Raw genomic sequence first — 8,957 nt, 5'->3', positions numbered from 1 at the left:
GGTAGGGAGGGGGATCAGGGTGGGGAGTGGCCCTGGGCTGCTCCGCCAGCCATGCATGCCCCAGACTAAATTCAGAGTGTTCACATGGGAATTCATCCATCCATTCACTCATTAAACAAACATTATTTTGTGCCAGGCCTGCTCTGGTGCTGGGGATACAGTGAGTGGGGAACAAGACAAACTTGAGTCCTCCAGGCCCAGAGCTCATATCTAGGGGTGAGAGACAGACGGGAGGCAGAGAGGCCTGGGGAGAGGCTTTTGCTGGTTGGAGGGTGATGATGGAAGCCTGGACGAAGATGGAGTGGTCCTGCTGAGCCCCATGAAGTGTATGGGATAACTGAGGCTCAGAGAGGTACAGTGACTTGCCTAAGGTCACACAGCAAATAGGTGGCAGAGCTGGCTTTCTCTCAGCCAGGACCTGACTCTGCCTCCTTTGGATTGCCGGAAACAACATCACAACTCTGAGTTCTTAGTTGCCCCAATTCTAGAAATGTGAACACATGCTCTGGCAAAAAAGGTGTCTGGGAAACACTGCATATGCCACCCCTTTCTGGAGCATGGTGCACGGTGCCCATTAAAGGCTCTAAGGGGTCCTGCAGGAAAGGAACCTGCTTAGCCTGCATCCTCATGGGCTTCCACTCCATGCAGTCAAAGCATGTTGGCCAAGCCTATGCCTTTAGGGGGTCAAAGTCACCCAGCTCTGGTGGGCCCCTCCCAGAATGCTCTGGAAACCAGAGACTCCAGTCAGTGGTAAGAGACCAAGGCGCCAAGGAGGGCTGTGACAGTTCAGGCAGGCTTCCTGGAGGAGGAGGTCCTGGAGTTAGACCAGCAGGGAGAGCTCATCTCAGGCATCTGCAGGGAGGCTGTGGACATGATGGTGATGAGTGAGGGCTTGAGGGGCCAGAGGGTCTGTGTTCAAATTATAGCTTTGCTCTTAGCTGCTGTGTGACCTTGGGGAAATGACAGGACTCCTGTGAGCCTCAATTTCCTCATCTGTAAAATGGGATAATGACAGAACCTCAAGGTGATACTCAAGGCCTTAGCCTTTAGTCCAGGGTGGCTGGGAGGAAGATTCCACGGTTGAGAGTGTCAGCCTGGCAACGGAGAAGGAGGGCTGTTCACATTCTTTTTCTCTTCTGAAGAACCAGAGACTGTGGAAAATACTCCTTGACCTGAAAAAGCCCCAACCGGACGCTCCTGTGGGTCTGTTACAGACATGACTTTGCAAATCAGATATGACAGGGAAATGTGTGCCAAGATGGTGGCCAGCTGTTCAGCAGTGGGGTGAGGGCTGCTTAGAGACCCGCATGGCCTCCTCGGAGAGCCGACGCCTTTAGCCTCGCTGTGCCTGGAGCACAGGTGTGTGAGGGGACGCGCCCTGCCCAGAGGGAGCGGGGATGGGCACGGGCAGGCGGCTCATGGAGGAAACTCTCTCACACCACACACCACACCAGACACACACACCACATATACACACCACACACTCACACCACACACACATCACACACCACACACACACACACACACACCATACACGCACACCACACACACCACACACACTCACACATCACACACACATCACAAATACTCAAACCACACACACACCACGCATGCACACCACACACACACCATATGCACACCACACCAGACACACACCACATGCATACACACACACACCACACACACACACACACACCACACTCAAACCACACACACCACACACACACCACAGTCACCTACCATACATGCTCACACACTCAGGCCACCGTTCCCGAGGGACGCTGTGCTTGGAGCGAGGCTGTGCCTCCTCTGTGCCCACACGGGGGCGGTGGTGCACGAGGTGGAGCGTTGGGGGTTGGAGTCAGAAGCAGGTCCAGTTCCTTCCTTGATGGGCAAAGCCCCTTCACCCTTTAGGCCTTATTACTGTGGAAGGATGCTGTCGGCCTCTGCTTCTGGGTGACTTTGAGAAAAAAATTTTAAAAGGTATTTAGCACAGTGATTGGCACATAGTAACTGCTGAGGAGGTCCACGGACTCTACCCGTCCCCCCTTCCTCTGCTCTGCTGACTGACGCCCCCTCCCTTCCCCTGAGCCTTGTGGTCCTGGGGGTGGGGGCAGTGCTGCCAATCACAGCAGCCCATCCCCTAGCCAAAGGGATTGGCCCAGGGGTGAACATGTGACCGCTGCCAGGCCAATCAGAGACCTGGCCTGGCATGTGTATATGGTATGTGGCTAAGAAGTCCCTCCTCTGTGGTTCCAAAGCCTCTAACAGACTGGACCTTTGTCCACATCCCTCTTGCCATGTGGAGGATGCCCCTTCCAGGAGCAGAGAATGAGGCCCAGAAATGGGACAGCAGAGCTGAGGGTGACCAAGGTGACGCAAGACAGTCCACTGGTGACACACACACTGATGAAAGTCTGGTCTCCGTGTTGGGAGGTGTGAATGTCAGCAGGGGGCTGCTCTGTGATAAGATAGCCTAGGACAACTGTCCCATCCCCAAGGGCCCCTCACAGCATCCTAGGAAGGGACACAGATAAGACCCTCCCCCAAAGCCAAAGGCCTCCTTTTCCAACATGGATGGGAGAAACCAACGATCCGGGGAGAAGCCCCTAAGAGCCCCTCTTTCCATAATGAGCGGAAGATTTATTGGGTAATGATGACGTCAACCATTTGGCAGGGGTCTTTGTGCACGTTGAGCTCTCAGGCCTCAAGGAGCTGCAGCCACGGGCCGTGCAGTGAGGCTGCCTGAGCCCAGAGGAAGGCCGAGGAGCCACCTCTTGCTCACAATGCTCCCCACGGCCGGGGCTGGACTTGCTGGCCACTCCCCTTCCTCTCGCTTGGCGAGTTCCTCTTGGGGTTTCTTGCCCTGGAATCTGTCCTTCCCAGGCGTCCACCAGCTTGTCATCCTCCAGTTGGATCCACCAGAGCCAGGCGTGTTCTCAGCCCCCAGCTGCGAAGGGGTCTATGAGGAGAAGGATGTGTCTGTTTCCACTCCCCTTCTAGACATCTGGTCACCCAAACACTAGAGAATGGGTCTCGGCCCCGTGGACCACGAGATCCCAAAGACAGGATCTGAGTCAGGTCATTTTTGTACCTTCAGGGCCCGTGCCGGGCACGGCACAGGGTAGGCATTAGTGGACATGTGTTGACTGAATGATGAGTGCTTACATTCCTCCAGAGTCGGGGAACTCACTCACTCCCCATGAGGAAACTGACTCATTAGTGGCCACCTTGGAGAAGGATCCCTTAGGCTTCTTCTGGGGCAGGCTCAAGAGCGTCCCTACCTGGTCCCTGGGTCCCCCCAGTATCCCACACCAACAGCAGGCCTTCCTCTAGCCAGGATGGAGATGCTCTTTGTAAACCTACATTAACAAGCCTGCTGCTTTAGTTGCAGACACTGGTCAGAGCCCAAGCTGTGGCTCGTCTCTGTCAATCAACGCATTGTATCATCCCCTGAAAGCGATTAGAAAGGAGAGCCGTCATCTCACTGGATTTCAGGTCTCCACACTGTAAATGTCTCATTCTGGTAATGATCGCTTGGACGGATGGCCCCACGAGCCTTTCACCACACATCGAGTTTTGGTGATGACTCCTACTGTGCTGGGTCCTCCCAAGAAGGAGGCTTTGTTATTTTGGCCCCAGTTTCACAGATGGGCCCTCAGAGACATGGGATTCACTCAAGGAGCCTGCCTGGTGACCCATGGCAGGGGGTGTGGGCCTGGGCCAGAGCAGCCCCGGACCCCAGAGTTCGAGGCTGGTGGGCCAAGTGCCCCAGGCAGACCCCAGACCTCGGCCTGGTGAGCATGGGCATGGAGTCCCCACTCCTCTTTCCCCCAAAGGCTGCCGTGAACGCCCCTTCCTGCCATGTTCAGAGCCCCTCCCCTGGCTGTCCCTGGTCTCGTCCCAAGAGGGAGCTAATGGGGGGCTGCCGCCCATGGGCTAATCATGGTGCTTTGCAAAGACACCCTTGGGCGTCCTTATGGCTGGGGGATGAGGTCTCGCTCTAGGAGCTGGAGTGGGGGTAGGGGTCAGTCAGAATGATCTGCTCCAGCTCCCATACGTCAACCCCCTGGACCCCTTAGCAAGGCCAGCCCGTTCATCCTGGAGGTCACCTCTTCTGCGGAGCTGATAACCTCCCCCTTTGTAAGTATTCGCTCAAACACAGTCTGTGCACTAGGTCTGACCTTGGCCCCATTTTCCTTGCCCCTGTTTGGGGCAAGGAAACAGGCACTGACAGCTTGCCAAGGTCACCTTGGCAAGTGGCAGGAAGCAGGGTCTGAGCCAGGCAACCAGGCCATCTGGCTCCCCCGACCTGGGCTGCTGTGAGGAGTCTTCCTGGGGCCCCAATAAAGCCACAACTGTATTTATTTGATAAAGTCATAGCCACTCCAGCAAGGAAACCAAGACTGCTGACACCGCCTCAGGACTCCAGGGTTTGGCTCAGATACTCCTCAGAGTAACTCCCAAGATGAGGTGGGCACAGAGATTTGGGGGTAACCTAATTCTAGAACTTTCTCTCTTAATTTACAGCCTTCCCCAGCCCTTTTCTCCAACACCCAGCAGCTAAGCCCTTAGAAGAGTCAAGGGCTTGAAGAATGCTAAAAATTTAATGTATGTTAAAAGGGTATTAAATTCTAAACTAAAATTTACATGGGAATATGACATTAAAATATTTTTAGCTTTCAGGAAGCTGGGGGCTGGAATGCTCTAATATAGACAAATGTTATCATTTTAAAAAGAATTAGCTTCACAGTATTTCTTATGTATTCGTAGAGTTAATGCATGAAGATGTGAACCCTGCCTGGGGGCTAGTCAGCCAGGCAGGCGGGTCTGGTGAGGGGAGAGGGCCCTGGGAGGGAGGGCCTAGGCCCCCAGCTGGATCCAGGGGGCTTCCCTGGGGTTCTGGAGATGCTCCCTGAAGCCAGCTGGCAGGGGGAGGCCTTGGCCCTCGTGTTCCCTGTACGTGACTAGGCACCCTGTCTCCACGGCTAGCTGTTACTGATCCCCTATTGTGCGCCAGGCCCGTGACACTGAAGATGAGACTCTGTCCCCGCTGTGCGGGGACAGATGAGAAGACAGGCTGAGAGGTTGAGTCACGGGTCCAAGGTCACACAGCAAGGAGGCAGATTTTCATTCCTTCTGCAGCTTCTCAGCTCAAGTCTTGAGGCTGTTTGAACACTCACCCACCTGGCCTGCCCCCCACCTCACTACCGCTCCTGGCTCTCATCTCTCCCAGGCCTCTCAGGTAAAGTGCGCCCTCCCTGCCAGGTGAGGGGGCCTGGAGGGCATCAGCCTCTGTGTTCCTGCTGCAGCCTGAGGGCCAAAGCCCTGCCCAGAGGCTGTGCTCAGGTGTTGGTGGAATGACAGGGTAAGTTTCTGGAGCAGGCGCTTGCTGCTGACACCCCCGGCCAGGCCCTGGGCTGGACCCAAAGATAACTCAGCCTACCCCCTCTCCCCCAGTTCTGGGGTTTGCCTTCAGGAAGTCTGTGGCTGAGTTTTTTCCAGAAAGGGCCCCAGGAGGGCCGTGAAGAGGGGGCTGGGAGATGTGACTGGCTGTGGCTTCGACAGTGCGAGCCTGTGCCGGCTCCAGGGTTGAACCCGGCTCTCAGAGGTGCATCACTTATCCATGCTGGCGCCCTCCTCGCCTGTCTCTGGGGTCAGGGCATTGGCTACAGGAGCCATGGGAGGGTGGGGAGGCGGGCACCATGTGACCGGACACGAGATGACTTGGGGATCGCTGAGGCTGAGCTCGTGGGGCCCTGGGAGAGGGTGGGAGGCCTTGAATGACAGAGGAGGGGTGATTTTGCCTTTTTCTACTCACTGCCCTAGGGCCCCCTATAGCCGGTGGCCACCTGGCCCAGCTCAGGGGACGTGAGTCTTCAGGGGCAGCGTCCTGCTTCTGAATGAGGAGGGGGCACCCCAGGGGCAAGACCCTGGGACCGGGATGGGGCGGGCGGAGCTGGCGTCCCTGACCCAGCTGCCCCTCCGCCCACCCCCCTCTGCTCCAGGCACCGTCACAGAGAGTGACACAGCCCCAGCAAGTGACTAGCAAAACCCCATCCGCCAGAGGTCACGGTGAAGGAGGGCCTGGCCCGGCTGGTGGTGCTGGTTGGATGCCGTCCCCGGGAACCTGGGGTGGGAGCTGCACCCTGAACCCGCACCTCCGAGGTGAGCTCTCTTACATTCTCCATGTTACAGACGGGGCTACTGAGGCTCAGAGAGATGAAAGTTGTCCTCAGTCACCTGGTTGAGCAAGGCAGGGCCAGGATTCCTGCTGGGGCTCCATGACTTCAGGCTGTGGCTCCGTCCTGGTCACCCTGAGGAGGTCCCTGGCCCCCTCTGGGTGGTGAGAGCTGCGAGGCCCAGCAGGCAGCCCCCCACCCCAGCCAGGCCAGGGCAAGGAGAGGGGCTCAGCCTGGCTCAGCTCTGGTCCCAGAAGACATCGCCAGCCAGGCCAGGAAATGACCACTCGCTGCCTGGCGGCCACCTCCCAGCCGCAGCACCTCCGGGAGGTCACTCATTGGCAGTTAAAAATCTACTGTGACTTGTCAGAAAAATGAATAAATGGGCACATTATTTTTTCATTCCAGACCTCAGCATCTGTTTGTCTAATCAGGAAGGAGAGTGGGGAAGTCGGCAAGGGCTGCCGTGCACGGTTTATGTAAGTTTTCCTCTGTCAGAGGAGTTTAAATGGGTAATGAACAGGCCGTGGTGATTTGAAATATAATCCCATTACGCTGACGAGATTACAGGCCTTCGAGACTTCACAAATCACTCTTAGGGCTTTTATAGCAAACACCACCCTGTTGGGATTTTGCATTTAAGCAGAGGTGTTTGGTGGGAACACAACATGACAGGCTTAACCCTTTCCCTCTCCTGGCTGCCTTTCCAAAGAGCAGGATCCTCCCAGCGGGGCCTCTAGGGAACCTTCAGGATCAAGGGCATTTGGGCCACATCAGCCGAGATGGAGGCCCAGCAAGGTTGGGGACAGCTTGTTTGGGTTGGGGGGGGAGCAGGTGGGAGGCGGGAGAGCCTCTCCATCACTTCCCAGCTGCATGGCCTCAGAGGAGGCTTCTCTTTGCCTCCATTTCCTCATGTGTAAAATGGGGATTAGGTGGGCATGTGGATGGACTGAGAAAGCAGTTAGTAGAATAGTAACTAACCTATTCTGAGCTTAATAAGAGGCAGGGGGCGGGCACTGATAAAAGAACAGTGTCAACTTAACTTTACCTTCGCCAGCGTGGGAGGTGTGACTGTGGTCCTTCACTATGTGATTTCAGGGGTGTGTGGGTGGATGTTTTCAATTCAGTTATGTATTTATTTCAGTGTGCACCAGAAAGCGTATGTGCTGCACACCAAATCCGGGACGCCATGGCCATTCTTGTTTAGGATGAAGTTTAAGGTAGAGAACAGCATTAGCCTGGATCAGTATCAGGGAAAATATTTCACTGTAGATGAGGTGCTATCTTGGGGCGGCCTGTGAATGGGGACTTTTGGGAAGCACAGTGTCATCTCACGGTGGCAGACATTGAGACTGTTTCCCAAACATCTGTGACTTCCCATCCTGGGTGGTCGCACCTCTCTGTCCCCCAGGTGACTGATTCTGGCCAATGAAATGTGAGTGAAGGTGGGAAGGGACCCGTGTGCCACTTTTTGTGTTTTTTTAAAGATTTTTTTTTTGATGTGGACCATTTTTAAAGTCTTTATTGAATTTGTTACAGGATTGCTTCTGTTTCATGTTTTGGTTTTTTGGCCGCGAGACATGTGGGATCCCAGCTCCCTGACCAAGGATAGAACCTGCACCCCCTGCATTGGAAGGTGAAGTCTTAGCCACTGGACCACCAGGGAAGCCCCCCATGTGCCCATTTTGAACCACAGCATCTCACTGTTGCTGCCCATTCTCCAGCCCTTCTGTCCCCAACCCGCGCCTTTGTGGAAGCCCGAAGGCGGCTGGACCACGGCTGACTCTGTGTGATGGGAAGTAAGTGCTGTGTTAAAGCCACTGAGGCCTTGGGGCTGTTAGTGTCACTGCAGCCCAGCCATCCTGCCTAGTAGACTCATCCAGTCTTCACAAGGCCCCTTTGAAGAAAGTATTAATGTCCCCATCTTACAGAAGAGGAAACTGAGGCTCAAAGAAGTAGCTCATCTGAGGACACACCAACCAGGAGAGAGCTGGAATTTGAGCACAGTCTGCCCGAGCCCAGGGTCTGCTCTCATAAGACGGCACTCAGTGAGTGTTCGCTTCACAGAACCCATTGGTGAGGAAGGACAGGGTGGGCCGAGCCGCAGAGTCTGGCTCTGGGACCTGGACAGGGTGCAGGCTCGCAGCATAGGGCCCCCACATCAAGCCGTCTGTCCCTGGGGAAGAGGGCCCAGGCCCGGCGCCTGTGTGCCCTCCTTCCTGGCACTGAGGAAGCTGGTCTTGGCGCTGCCACGGCAGTTTATTTGGACTCTGGAACTCAAGGAGGGGACAGCTCGGCACAGCCGGGTCCCCCCTCAGGGGGGGCACCACTGGGGAGAACATGGCGTTCGCACAACCGGACTAAGCAAGATGACAGATGCCAACATCATGTGGCCGTTTATCAGGTGTTCACACACCAGGCCCTGTGCGTATATTGTTTCATTGAGTCTTGATTCCAGCCCTGCAAGTTGGCGTCTTCATCCCGTTGTACAGACAGGGACCCCGCGGCACAGAGGAGTCAGCCCCTTACCCGGAGGGAGTGAGGCTGGTGAGGAGGGGCTGGGATCGGGACCCGCACCTGGGAGGGGCCCCTCAGTCCTCAGACCGACCGATCCCCACGGGGCTCTGGGACGGATGCCGCTGCTTATGCCCAAGGAGGAGGCTCAGCTCACAGGCCAGGGTGTGGGGGGCTGGGGTCTGATCCCGGGTCTGCACCCTGAGCCCTCTGACCCTGAGCTGGGGAAGACCCTGCTTTTTTCTTCTCTTCCTCCCGTTC

This window comes from Mesoplodon mirus, assembly GCF_964341445.2.
Source record: "Mesoplodon mirus genome assembly, chromosome: 1".
NCBI classification, from domain to species: domain Eukaryota; kingdom Metazoa; phylum Chordata; class Mammalia; order Artiodactyla; family Ziphiidae; genus Mesoplodon; species Mesoplodon mirus.
This window is presented reverse-complemented; position numbering follows the sequence as displayed.